Source organism: Oryctolagus cuniculus, chromosome 12 (assembly GCF_964237555.1).
Source record: "Oryctolagus cuniculus chromosome 12, mOryCun1.1, whole genome shotgun sequence".
Classification (NCBI taxonomy): domain Eukaryota; kingdom Metazoa; phylum Chordata; class Mammalia; order Lagomorpha; family Leporidae; genus Oryctolagus; species Oryctolagus cuniculus.
Window position 1 is genome coordinate 44865993 of NC_091443.1, and position 14490 is coordinate 44880482.

Below are 14490 nucleotides of genomic sequence, written 5' to 3' on the forward strand. Positions count from 1 at the left end.
GTTTACTGATGGCTGTAATTTTAGTCTCAGTCATCCCACCTTTGGCTGTAAAAGCTGAACTTATTTCATTGACTAGAGCTTCATAGCCAGGAAAAGGCCAAAGAGTCAGTGTTTACACAGACTCCAAATATGCTTTCCTTGTGTTGCATGCACATGCACCAATCTGGAGACAAAGAGGCCTAATGACTGCAAAGAACTCTTCCACTCAAAATGGGAAAGAGATATTAGCTCTCTCTCAGGTAGCACTAGAACCTCTGGAAGTGACTGTCATACACTGCAGGGGGCAACAGAACAAAGCTAATCATGCTAGCAAAGGAAGTGCACTAACAGAAGGCAGCAAAAGGAGTTGCTTCACAGAGTTAAGGAATGGCTCTAGTCTGTAAGGGTAACTGAGAATCCTTACTCTGCTGAGCCTGAGATAGAAGGGGCTCAACAACAGGTTACACTTAAGATGCCACTGGGTGGTGGACTTTAAATCATAAGGTCATGCTCCCAATGGCTTCTCAGTGGAATATGATTAAAGAAATATGCGACTGTACCCATCTGGGAAGAGGGGTTTTCATGCAAATAGTTTCTCAGGTATTTGAAGGGAAAGGACTACATGCTGTCATAAGGGAAGTAAGTTGTTTCTGTTCTCCCTACTTGTAAAATAACCCTGGTAGTCATCAGGCCACCCCCTCATCCCTACTCACTCCTGTACAAAGAAGAGCACCATAGCCAGGTGAAGACTGGCAAACAGGCTTCACTAAACATGCCCTTAGCAAATAATCCCAAATATCTACTAGTCTTTATGGATACTCTCACAGGATGGATAGAAGCTTTTCTAAACTGAACGGAAAAGGCACAAGAAGTATCTAATGCCCTGTTAAAGGACAGGCTTCTTCACTTTGGCCTCCCAAAGTCACTCCAAAGTAATAAAGGACTCTCATTGTGTCTAAAGTAACTCTGCAAGTAGCTTCTGCTCTAGGGAGCTCTTATCACCTCCATGCCTCTTAGACACCTCAGTCATCAGGTCAAGTTCAAAATGCTAATCATAATCTTGAAAGAATTCTGGCTAAGCTTTGCCAAGAGACCTCGGAATCATAGCTTAAGCTACTGCCTATTTCCATCCTCGGTTTGAGAAAGGCATCTTAAGCTGCTCTAAAACATGGTCCATTTGAAATACTACATAGAAGGCCCCTTCACACCTCTGACATCCTCTTTGACTCAGAAACTCAAGATCAGATAAAATATATTATCATTCTAGGTCAGGTACCAAAGGCTCTGATAGAATATGGTAACAAAATTCTCCCAGCGACAGAACCCAAAAGTCATGAACAGCTAATTTCCCAGAAGATCTAGTTTTGTTAAAGACTAGGAAAGGATTCCCCTCTGACCAGTTACAGCCTATCTGGAAGGGACCCTACCAGATGCTACTGAGCATGCCAAATGTGTTTAAATAGCAAGGAATTCCAAACTGGGTACATTTGTCCAGAATTAAACTTCTGCATCTTGAGTCTTCACAAGTGCATGCAGAGGGTGAATATGCCTTCTCTTGTGAGCCAATTGAAAAGTTCAAATACCTCTTCAAAAAGCAAGATTAGCAAAACCTTTTTTGTGTGTCATATAAAGGCTATTGCACTTTATGACAAACATTTTACCTACCTCTTCTCCCGATTCTCTCAGGAAACTGCTACTGGCAGTAAAGCTCCCTGGTGAGTTCTTGTATCATAATAGGAGGAGATTCTGATATGCCTCATGAAGCCATTTTAAAAATTCTGTCTATTGCCTAGAGCAACGTAGCTTACAGTTCAGGTCAGCTTTTATAGCAAGTAAACTCAAGTCTGTGGATGCTCTGTCTAAGGCAGTCACAGACAGTCAACCAGCCTTAGGAAATATACTAATAAAATCAGGAGGAGCAAGTGCAGTGATTAATGGAATCTGTCACACTTACTCTAATAGCCGTAGGTTCACTGAAAAAGACCTTACAAATCTTTATATACCCAGGCTAGATGGTTTTATAATCTGGGCAGGGACAATCTATCAGTTTCTACTATTTGGGAAAAAACAGAATATATTTTTCCTTTCCTAAAAGCAATCCCACCTGTGCTTTACCTTTTTCTAATTATGTTCATCCTGACTGACAAACTTGTCTGTTTCAGAATTTGACAGCTCCTCAGAGTAGTGATGAGCATGCAGGGGCCTCAGCCATTGTTAGTAACTGGTGAAAATCTTCTGGCTTATTAGATGGATTCATTAGATGAGATAGGTAGAGGCTGCCATAGCCAGGATAGGCAGAGACAATGACCTTGATCAGTAGGAAGTAGATACAGAAGATGGAACTTCATCCCTAGACATCCCCTTAATATTAAGGGATGGAAGTCTCTGAGGGTGGGATGATATGGGATAGACAGGCAACTAGATAGATCTACTGAGCTGGAAGTACCTACAAGCCACCCCTCACGTAATTTTATTCTCTCACTTGTTCATCAAAGCACCCTCTTTCCTGGTAAGCATCTGCTTCATCCAGGACCTAAAGAGGACACCATGAAAATACAGATTGAGCTCCATATGGAACTCATGGATGTGTCATTTAATTCCCAGGTGGTTTTTCACTTGGAAGCATCACACTCAACCTCATAAGAGAGATTAACAAATTGGAGGGGTCTCTCTTATTCTCTCCACCATAGACCATGGCTGGAGGGGCTGCTAGGGGCTCTCTGTTCCTCTTCCCCCATCAGTTTTGCTTTTGGGAAGTCTTACAGCTCACTGTCTACTCATAACAAGTATTTCTCTGTGTGAGGCAATCCATGCTCCTGTGTGTATGTGTGTTTATTTCTCACTTTTTGACTAAAATTTATTATCAATTTGTATATGTGTCAGCACTAAGAATGGCTGTCAGCACTAAGAATGTGCTTGGCAAGAGGCTGGAGTAAAATTAATAAACCTTTTGCCCACATCAAAATTTTATTATTTTTGATAGAAAGTAGAAGAATGCGAGAGGTATCATAAACACACATGAAAAGGAGCAGCCTAGCAACTGCTGCCTGCCTCTGACAGCCCCAGCCCAAGCAGAGGCTTCCTTTTTTTGCAACACCACTACTCCTAAACCCAATGCCTGATTCAGCAGAACTTCAAAAAAAAAAAAACACTAAAAATGAAAGAAAAAGAAAAGGAGCAGTTTAGTCTAGAGTAAATGAAGACATAGATTTCTATAGAAACCAACCTATGAGAGCCTAGGAATAGTCAAAATTGCTACTCTTGCATTTTGTGAATTGGCTCTCCAGCCATCTCCTGTTTCAAACCCGACCTATTTGTGATTCCTTGTGGATAGGAAGATTTAGAAATGAAATCTCTCCTGGAGCCAGAATCTCAGGAAAATTCACGACTGAGGGAAATTCTCATGATATTTTTAAAATTAATCCAGGGCAGAATTTATCTGAAAGACATCAGTTGCTAAAGAAACCTTCTGGAATAGCTCAACAAAGTGTCTTATCATGGACCCACACCTACCTGCATCTCAAGGAACTTCTCACAAATGTACAACAACAACAAATAAATGTAGACAGAGATAAATAGTAATGTCATTAGTTATTAGGTTTCCACTAAGGATAACAGTTTTGTAAATTTTATCAGGTTATCAAAGAATTTATTTAAAAAAGTATTTCCTATTCTAGGAGTCAAAATAAACTCACTATCAGGGAGTTAAAAAAAAAAAAAAAAGAATTCAAAGCTTAAACCAGTGTGTACTTACCTGCCCATTTCTGTCGTAGACAGAGCTGATGAAGCAGCTGGAGGAGCATTCTGTTTCCTTGTAGAAGGTCTTAAGTCACTGAGGCAAGCATATCTCTGTAGTGTATTGTGGAGACTCCAAGACGGTTGAGTACTGACTCCCTGAAAATACCACTGAAATAGCCTGTGGATAAAATAAAGCCAAATTTATTATTTACTGAAGTAAGAAGATCCGTATCTTACTGGAGTCTTAGTAATATCTCTGAGAAAGGAGAGTACCAATAGCATATTTATGAGATTTTTAGGGTTTAAGATAGGTCTTATAATGCTTGATTAGGATTGGCCAAAATTCATAATACAATAGCTTTGAAGGTGAGGGTTTCCAAGCAAATCTTTTTTCTTTTGAGAAGCTTAATTGCGTCATCTATTATCTTCTGAGAAGGGTAATTACTGTAGTGACAAGTTGAGTAGTCTTGTGGTCGGATCAATGGAATTTGGGGAAGTACCTGAACCGAGTAATAATTACAGCAAGTTTAGCCTTCTCGGGCAAGAACTTCCTACAATAGTATATTTATGTTTATGCACATCGTTTAATTCTAACTTCAAGTTGTAGACAGTAAGTTGTGGAGATGATTTCAACTGCCAATACTTGCCCCCAACACACACACATATTTTTTTCCTGTTGAGACTTTGGAAATTTAGGTTCAGGAGCCATATGAAATGTTGCATCAGTTTGCAAAGTTCTTTCTGTTTGCGGTGACACTTTTTTACTTAGTTGACTTAGAATTTGCTTTATTCTGTTGTCAGTTGGGATTTATTTTGTAAAATGAAATTAAAATGCCAACAGAGAATTTAAAGTGCATAATGGCCTCTAAAAACAAGAACATTTAGCCACAATCAACATAACTTTTTCCATTTTAAGTCATGGTCAAAATTGGAAAGAAAAATTTAAAAGTATGATTTCCTTTTTTTCCTCCCAGCAGGCATTATTAAATATAGAAAGCTTAAAATTTCAGAAGCAGCCTATGTTAACATGATTTAAATAAAGTCTTCTGTTAAGATCATTTAAAAAAATAGAAAACTGGGGTAATCTTAGTACTATATTTTCATTGTATACTTTTTAAGATATTCTTTCACCACATTCAAAATCAGTTAAAAAATCGAACAGCATACTTATTTTTTGCTTCTAGATGATTTGTTGAAAATAACATCTTTTGAGTTTAAAAGCAAAGGAATTCTTATTATAACAATTTAGAAAATTTAGAAAAGTACAAATAAGAAAGAAAATTTTATAAAGAATACTAGTTTCTAGATGCAGTCTCTGTATTTTTTTAGGCTGTGTAATAAATCACCACAAAGCGAGTAGCTTAAAACAACAGCACACATTGATTATCCTAGTTTCTGTGAGTTAGAATTCCTAGCGCAGAGTAGCTGGATTCTTTACCTCAGGGTTTCATCAGATTGCAATCAAACTGCTGGCTGGGTTGTGTTCTCATTTGGGGTTCATCTAGGGAACAATCTGCTCCCCAGCTTATCTCAGTTTTTGGAAGAATTCACTTCCGCACAGCTGTATGATTAAGGCCCTGACTTCTTACTGACCATGGACCAGTCTTCCTGTAGGCCCCAGAAACTAGGCTCTAGGGGCAGTTCCTTGCCTAGAGCAACCTGAATTTTGAAAACTAGCAGTATTGGCCGGCGCCGCAGCTCACTAGGCTAATCCTCCACCTAGCAGTGCCGGCACACCGGGTTCTAGTCCCGGTCGGGGCTGTCCCGGTTGCCCCTCTTCCAGGCCAGCTCTCTGCTGTGGCCCAGGAAGGCAGTGGAGGATGGCCCAAGTGCTTGGGCCCTGCACCCCATGGGAAACCAGGAGAAGCACCTGGCTCCTGCCTTCGGATCAGCGCGGTGCGCCGGCTGCAGCGCGCCAGCCGAGGCGGCCATTGGAGGGTGAACCAACAGCAAAGGAAGACCTTTCTCTCTGTCTCTCTCTCTCACTGTCCACTCTGCCTGTGGAAAAAACAAAACAAAACAAAACAAAACAAAAACACTAGCAGGATAATCTTTATTTCTCCAGGGATAATTATTTCTCCAGGGATAAAGTGTAACATAATCATGGACATGACATTGTGTGCATCACTTTTGCCATATTCTATTGCAAGTCTCTTCAGTCCTGCCTTCACTCAGGGGTAGAGGGTTATGCAAGGGCATGAGTCATTAAGAGTTAGTTTGGGGTGTCCACCACAGCCACACCACTTTTTGGGACATTATGTCCTTCCACACTTTTTCTATGATTGCATAAGTACAGTATATTGCAAATTGATTTTTTCTCATTTTTCAACATCCTTTAAAAGCTCATTTTAAATGTTTTATATATATATACATATATATATATATATGCACTATACAGTAGTGTCATAGTTTCTTATAAAATATCAGTTGTGGTAATAACATGTACATAGGAAAAATATCATGCAAAATTTAAATGCCCAGTAAGAGAAATTTGTTGGGTAACTTAATTTTTAAATCATCTTGATCACCCTGTACTGTGGATTAAAATCTTTATTATAAATCTTTATAATCTTTATTATAAAACATTTTCCTGTAGAAATCTTTGCATAGATATCTTACTGTATTTTTAAAAAATCTTTAGGAAATAGTTGTATCAACAAAATTACTAAGTCTAATGATGAGACCAGTTAAATAGGCTTTGAATTTATAATTCCAAATGAACCACTAGAACAGAAGAACCAATTTAAATACTTCCCACCCACCTACATTTTAGCAATTTGATAAGTGCAAAAGTAGCACATAGTTTTCAACTTTTCATTTTCCTTCACTTCCCTATAGGTGAACAGAATGTTTCCTATATCATTTGTTCTCTATTTACATTTATTCTTTCAAGATCCCCTGTTCATTTGTTAATCTTTTCCCCTGGGTTGTAGTTTATTTTAATGAATAAAATACATTAAAAAATATGAGAAGCATTAAAGGTTTGTTTATTTTTCTGAAATGGCCAATGCTTCAAAATAACCTGTAGAATATATCGATAATGTCAATGAACAGTAGTACCTTGTTTCATTGCCCACTGAAACACTGAAAAGTACAAAAGTTCACAACATATTGTAAGGAAAATTCATCAAGAATCTGCTCTGTTATCTCAGAGGTACCAGACATACCATATGCTGTGTCTAGGAGTTGCTATGGCAACTACTTTTAAAATTTAAGAACAGGGTAAATTGTTGCCTAAAATCTCCATAACTTAGTGAGTCGGTTAAGATCTTGTCAGAACACTGCATGCCTTTTACTACCTGGTAATGCTTTATTTCATACACTTATACGGTTTCTACACCTCTAGGTCAGCAAAGAATGGGTTGACTTCTGGCTATTTAAGATCCCCAAGGAGAAGCTGTTTGTTTAGTGTTTTATGATGAGTCAATGGATCATTGTAAGAGAGACACAAGAAACAGCCTCTCTGAAGATGAGCAAGTTTGAGCATATAGGAAGAAAGTTGAGGGAAATGCTGGAAGCCCTGACCTCAAATAAGATGACTACAGTGAAGGGATACACAGGCTTTTGGAGAGAGTAGGCCTGGGATTAGAATCTAAATTTCTTGCTTTTCATTTTATAATATACTGTAGTATTTTCAGTTCACTTTTTAGAAAATTAAATTATATTTTTTTACATCAATGTAATATATCAATCCATTCATCAATGCCCCCTAAGGTGAACTCAAAGTTTTAAAAAGATCAGTTTCTGACCCCTTCCCACCTTCTGTCAGCCTCAATTTATCAAATTTTGACAATACCTACTGACTTATTATAATGGCAATGGGGGACTTTTTAAATTCTCTCTTCTTCCCCTTTTCTTCTCTTTCATATTTTTAAAATAGATACATAATATTATTTAGTTAATTTGCTAATCAAATTTTTGAAATTGTAAAATATTGACTGCAGAAACAAGTGAATTCTTTTCTTACACAACATTTGTTTTCCCTAGAGTTAACAAATATCTCTTTAAAAATTTTCAAATTTCTGTGCTCATCACTATATTTTGTTGTCATTTCCTTATCAAACTCTGAAAATAGCCCCACACTGTTCTCAATACTACGACAGTTTAAGCTCCATCCTTGCTGGTGCTTTTTAGGCTGCTGCATAGCTGTCAAGCTGGATTTCGCTACCAAAATCTTAGGTGTTAAAGCCCCTGCTTTCTGACACCCACATCTTCTTCTTCCTCCCTCGTGCTGAAGATAGACTACTGAGGTATATATCCAAATCTGCGAATTCTGCCATGTTCACAGTGGCTTTAGTTTAACATTACATTTAGTGGAGAGATTGACTAGCTATGCAATCAGAAGTTGAACACAGTTTTCTCTCAGAATTTAAAGGCATCGATGCCTCGTTTTCAAGTATTTGTACACTATCAAATCGCTTTCTCTTTGTCTTAGTGTTTTGAAATTTTGCAACAATGAGCCTTCAAGTGACTCTTTCTTCCTCCATTATATGTGGTCTTCTTTTTTCTCCAAGTTTATGTTCTGAGTTCTGTGGATGGTCTTATGTTATACCTTTGTGAATGTCTTTTGTTTAGTTATCTCTGGAACACTTTCTGGGAGATTTACTCAAATTGATTTTATTTCTTTTTTTTTTTTAAGATGTATTTATTTATTTGAAAGGCAGAGTTACAGAGAGGCAGAGGGAAAGAAAAAGAGAGAGAGAGAGAGTCTTCCATCTACTGGTTCACTCCCCAGATGGCCACAACGGCTGGAGCTGAGCCGATCCAAAGCTAGGAGTCACTTCTGAATCTTCCACCTGGGTGCAGGAGCCCAAGGACTTGGGCCATCTTCCATTGCTTTTCCAGGCCATAGCCGAGAGCTGGATCGGAAGTGGAGCAGCTGGGACTCAAACTAGTGCCCATGTGGTATACCAGCACGACAGACGGCAGTTTACCTGCTACACCACAGCACTGGTCCCTCAAATTGATTTGCAAACTCTACTATCAATATTCTAAAACTTGCCTTAATTCCTAAAATTATCTTCCCTAAATATTCTCTACCTTCTCTCTTTCATAGCTTCTTATTCTTACCTATTCTATTTCATTCTCCCATCCTTGTTTCTGTATAGTCTTATTTCTTTAAAGATATTGATTATTATTTTTTTTTAAGTTTTTTCTTTTCTTTGGCTTTCTCTATCTGCTTCAAATTCTTTTGTTATCATTAGAAACATCAAATTCAGGGGCAAGTGTATGGTGCAGCATGTTAAGCCACTGCTTCAGACATCTGCATCCCACACTGGACGGCTGGTTTGAGTCCTGGCTGCGCTGCTTCAGATCCAGCTCCCTGCTATTTCAGCACTGGGGTTCCTGACAGTCCAGTGGGAGACCAGATGGAGTTCCTAGTTCTTGGCTTCTGGTCCAGTCCCAGCTGTTGTGGCCATCTGGGGAGTAACCAGTGAATAGAAGATCACTCACTCTGCCTTTCAAATAAAGAGATACACCAAAAAAAGTTTTCTTTAAAAAAGAAACTTCAAATGTGCTTCTAGAATTGAAATAGGATTATGAGTTCATCCATTCTATTTTATTTAGCATTATGACAGAAAGATGCCAAACTACTGAAAAATGTTCAAGAAAGTTACTGCATGGAAGCTTTTATGCATTTTTCTTTTTTCCCCCCACAATGCATACATGTAAAAAAACATTTGCAGTGCTTGCAGGATTCTATATGGGCGGAGCCTTATAGAAGTAGAGAAGCAACTGTACCAGAAACTGCTCCATCGGCTTTCTAGTAGCTTGCAAATGGTGCTCCCTGGCCACCTCCACCATCTTGTTTCTTTTGCTTCATCCTCCGAGTCTAAAGCTTCCTGCTCAAAGTCCTTGCTGAGAATTTTACTGCTTCTCCCCATACTTCCTCATTTCCAAGGGTAATTCACTGGGCAACCTTTCGTCTAACTTATTCCATAATATCTGATGAAAAAGTCAGGGCAAATCAGTTATAATTCTTCATATAACTGAAGATGAAAAAATATTTCTTGTTGGAATCATTACAATAAAACACTGTTAAGATTCTCTTGAGTACTATAAAAACAACTGCTTCTAGCAAGTCTGGGGAATGAGCAGGTTAACTATGACTTATGTTACATAAAAAAGGGGGAAATATAATCTACATTTGCTTGGTGAAATTCCAAGAAAGAGAAAAAGCAAACTATTTAAAGAAATATGCTCCCACAGGGGTAATCATAGGAAGGATAGATCAGCAGTAATGACAATTCCTCCTGGTTTTCCTTTTGTAGCACTTATGAGCTCGAGTCCCATCTCAGATAGGATTAAATTTTAACAATAATTTGAAATTGGCTATTTATACTTTTGATCTTCATTTTTAAAAAATGGTTTATTCAGGGCTGGTGCTGTAGGGTAGTGGGTAAAGCTGCCACCTGCAGTGCCAGCATCACATATGGGCACTGGTTCAATTGCTGGCTGCTCCACTTCTGATCCAGCTCCCCACTAATGCAGAAGATGGTCCAAGTCCTTGGGCTCCTGCACCCATGTGGGAGATCCAGAAGACGCTCCTGGCTCCTGGCTATGGAAAAGTCCAGTTCCAGCTGTCTTGGCTATTTGGAGAGTAAACCAGCAGATGGTTCATTTTCTCTCTCCCTCTGCCTCTCCGTAACTCTGCCTTTCAAATGAATAAATTTTAAAGATTTATTTATTTATTTGAAAGGCAGAGTTACGGAGAGGCAGAGAGAGAGAGAGAGAGAGAGAGAGAGAGAGAGGAGAGAGATCTCCTATCCACTGGTTCATTCCCCAAGTGGCCACAACATCTGGGCTCTGGGCCAGGCCCAAACAGAAGTCTAGAACTCCATCAGGGTCTCCCGTGTGGGTGGCAGGGACGCAAATACTTGAGCCACCATTTGCTCTTGTGCAGGCACATTAGCAGGGAAACAGAGTAGCCAGGACTCAAACTGATATGGGATAAGGTAGCTGAGCTGGAGGTCACAAACCACAAGACTGCCCCATGTGATTCTATCTTATTTGTCTATCAGAACACCACCTTTCCCAGGATGCCTTATTTTCATCTGGGACCTGGGGAAAATCACTATGTAAATATGTATATTAAGCTTCATGTTCAATTTTATGGAGGTGTCCTAAATCCCCCAGGTGACCACATTACCATGGAAAAGCAAGTGCTAGGAGGGGCTCACTCTCTCTTCTGTGGGGACCGACTCTAGAGGTGCTGAGCTGCGTCCCTCTCTGTACTCTCCCCATACCCCTTTTCTCCCACTCCATTCCTCAACCATGCCCACATGTGTGAGTTCGCTTTCTTACCTCTTAAACTTTACCACTTTGAGTACCACATATGTGCCTGTACTTAAAATGCTTTCTAAGTAAAAGGCAAGGGCCTGGATTAAAATTAAACCCTACTTCTGTACCATTATAACCAGCACTCAAATATGGGATGCGGATGTCCCAAGCAACTACTTAAGTGACTATGCCACAGTGCCTTTCCCTGATCTTCATTATTAAACTTTGTAGGAAGTAGAAACCAAATTTTCCTTTTCTTTCATTTGTTGTTTTGGTAGGGCTACAACTGACTCCTTTGAAAACATGTGATGCTAAGTCTTTGCTGTTATTTGAACTTTGTTTTAGAATAATGCAAGATTTCTCTTCTGTAACTGGAGCTGATCTCTCTGGTCCACTGCCTTGCCTCATTTTTCCTAAGAGGTATCTTTCTGGCTTGTCTATTCAACATTTCCCACAGAGTTTTTGCATCCCTTGATGTTACTGAATATGCCAACAAGAGAGGAGGTAAGAAACAGGAAATGAGAAGGCTGAAAAAGCAGCTGGCCAAGGCAAAGACTAACAGTGGGCCAAGTGCATATTCAGTGTATACCCAGACACCCAGAGACACTGTGGCTCTCAGACTCTCAGAAAACCCTAAGCAGAGCATACTGAGAGTAGGATCAGAGTATATTGGCTTTTCTGAGCAAGCAGTCTCAGGCTGTGGACAATTCATAATGTAGGTAGTTGGGCTATTTTAAGCAAATGTTTTCACCTTCTCCATGCACTCTGTACTTGTCATTTGTCAAATGGGGGTAATGTCTACCTTAGCACACTGTTGGGAAGATCGCAATTAGCTAATGGATTTGAAAGTACCATAGCAAGTTAAAAATGTTCTACAAAGGCAAGGCATTTAACATATTCTTCAAGGGCTCTGTGGTGTTTTAATGGGTGGGAGGGGAGTCTTCTTGGGCCCCCTGCTGGGCCAAGATCAGTGGCAGCTTCCCACAGAGCTTGCTAGGTATGGTCGGTCAGATAACGTGAAATTGCACAGGCCTCGACCCAGGGCCCTGGACGCCTAAATGATATTGGCCAGTTTATTATTTCTTTCTTTAGTTTTTCACCAATTTCAGAGCCTCTGCTGATAGCATTCACATTCTTGAAAAGGTGTGTGTTTGTGGAGAGGATGCCCTGTAATTAAGTACAGTTATCCTTCTTCTTGAAACATCACCTCCTTATTCTTCCCTTCTACTGCCTTCTTTTGAAATGATATTTCTTCTATATAATCAAATCTATGATTATGTCTTAGTCTAGGTTGGAACGCTCAGGGTCAATAACCACAGAATAGCGTTAATGTACTTTTGGGAACAAATACAAAGACAAAGCCAAAAAAGCCTTGACTCACACCACATGATCAGCAGCTCACAAAGGCTGTTGAGGACCCAGGTCCTTTTTATCTCCTTGCTTTGCTGTCACCAGCATTGGCTTCTTGTGTGGTTGGTGTTAAAGAAAACCAGAGGTAGATAGCAGTAAAAGAGGTAAAAGCATATTTTTAATCAGAAACTATGGAATATGGAAAAAAAATTAGTATAGATCTGTCCTCAATTCTGAATTCAATGAATTAGGGACTTAATAATCAAAGGGAAGGGTAGGAGGACTGGTGAATAAAGAAAATTGCTAAAAAGGGACAATCCTTTGCTAACATGACCTAATAAGATTCTTGCTGAAGCCAGGCCAAGGTGATCACTTAGGGGAAGATGGGAGATGAGGAATTTGGTTAGATATTGAGGGTGATCAGATATTGATAATGGGGGATTCTGGCAAAACAGACTTAGCATTATTCTCAGTAAAAGTAGACTCTGCAAGCTTGTGTTTGGTAGAGTAGAAGGTTTAGAGGGGCCTGACTAGTTTGATCAAGGAAAGACTGTCACGGGGTGTCTTTATACTCACACGAGGGCTACGGCAGTTCCAAGCTTCCTTTCCAGATGCAGTAACTCCAGGGGAGAGTAAGCTACTGTTTCTTCCTTGACACATTTTTTTAGGAATGAGAAATGCATTTTCAGAAGTCTAGCTTGACTTCTTTCCCATCTCAATAGTGACACTGGGTATCTTCCCACTCCAAACTAATATGAAGTGCCAAATAGGCTACCACAACGGACTTAGGCATGTCATCATGCTAAGACAACCACAGTGACCGCTGGTAGACCCATGTTTTTTTATTTTTTTGAATTAGAAATATTTTTTTTTCTTTTTAACAGACAGAGTGGACAGTGAGAGAGAGAGAGAGAGACAGAGAGAAAGGTCTTCCTTTTGTCGTTGGTTCACCTTCCAATGGCCGCCGCGGCGGGTGCGCTGCGGCCGGCGCACCGCGCTGATCCGAAGGCAGGAGCCAGGTGCTTCTCCTGGTTTCCCATGGGGTGCAGGGCCCAAGCACTTGAGCCATCCTCCACTGCCTTCCTGGGCCACAGCAGAGAGCTGGCCTGGAAGAGGGGCAACCGGGACAGAATCCGATGCCCCGACCGGGACTCTTATAACTTATCTATATCAAATTCAAAATTCTCTTTTGATGGCTAGATCAATTACACATGAAATGATAATGTGAATTCAGATATAGTGCAATTAGCAATGAGTTCTCGTCCTTCTGAGAGGAGAGAGGGAACTTACATTAGGTTGGCTAAATTCTTATCTTTTGAAGTGAAAGGTGGGATGTCAGGTAGGGAAGGGCAAAACTGAATGGAAATATCCAGGAGCTTTTTGGAAATGGGTCCAAATGCAAACCCTTAAAATCTCTTTAGATCATCTTCGTGGAATGTGTGCCAACCTGCCTGGACACACTGCTATACCTCTATCAACCCCAGCCTGCCTCAGAGTCCAGAATTTTCTCTACTGAAATTTAAGGTAGAGTAGAAAACCACAACCAGGGTGATATTAGAAAATGTAACCAGATTTTCAGGAAACTCTGACTGGTTGAGTAAGCAGGAGTCACTTTCAATCATTTTAATGACCTCCCAATAATGTACAGTACATTTCACATGATGAAATTTTTAGATTTTATTTATTGAGTTATGTCAGAATGTTATGGCACTTGGTCTCTGGTCTTCACACTGGTGGTGTGCTATAATGGAGAGAAACTGCTAAAGCATAGTGTTCGCCCTAGCCTGGGGATATTATTGATTCCTGTTATTTGTCTCATAAATTCTGAACCAGTAAGGGAAAGTGAGCTAGCAGGACAGACGGAGGAACAAATAGTAAGACACAATGGAGGCTATGAGACATTGTTCCAGGGAAATTATCACAGAGAAAAAGAGAGTTTCTTATAGACATTCTTTTCAAATACCATAGTATGGAAGAAAGTGCAACTGACAACGGCTAAAACTTCAAAAATAGAAAGATTCCCTATCAAGTGATGAGAAGCTGTTTAGGTATTGTATCAATCAGGGTTCTCCATAGGAACAGAACCAATAGATATGGAGATCTATCTATCTATATCTATCTATCTATCTATCTAATGTATGT

The 14490-nt window shown here is 39.7% G+C and overlaps 1 long non-coding RNA gene across 1 annotated transcript in view; it reads right to left on the reverse strand.

Annotated features, from left to right (window-relative positions):
* Positions 1-3734: 3734 nt before the first annotated feature.
* LOC103351190 (uncharacterized) overlaps positions 3735-14490 on the reverse strand; it is a 148161-nt gene continuing 137405 nt past the window's right edge. Inside the window, exon 3 of the long non-coding RNA XR_011380782.1 lies at positions 3735-3895. This is a non-coding gene — a long non-coding RNA (uncharacterized lncRNA). The remainder of the gene's footprint in view (positions 3896-14490) is intronic.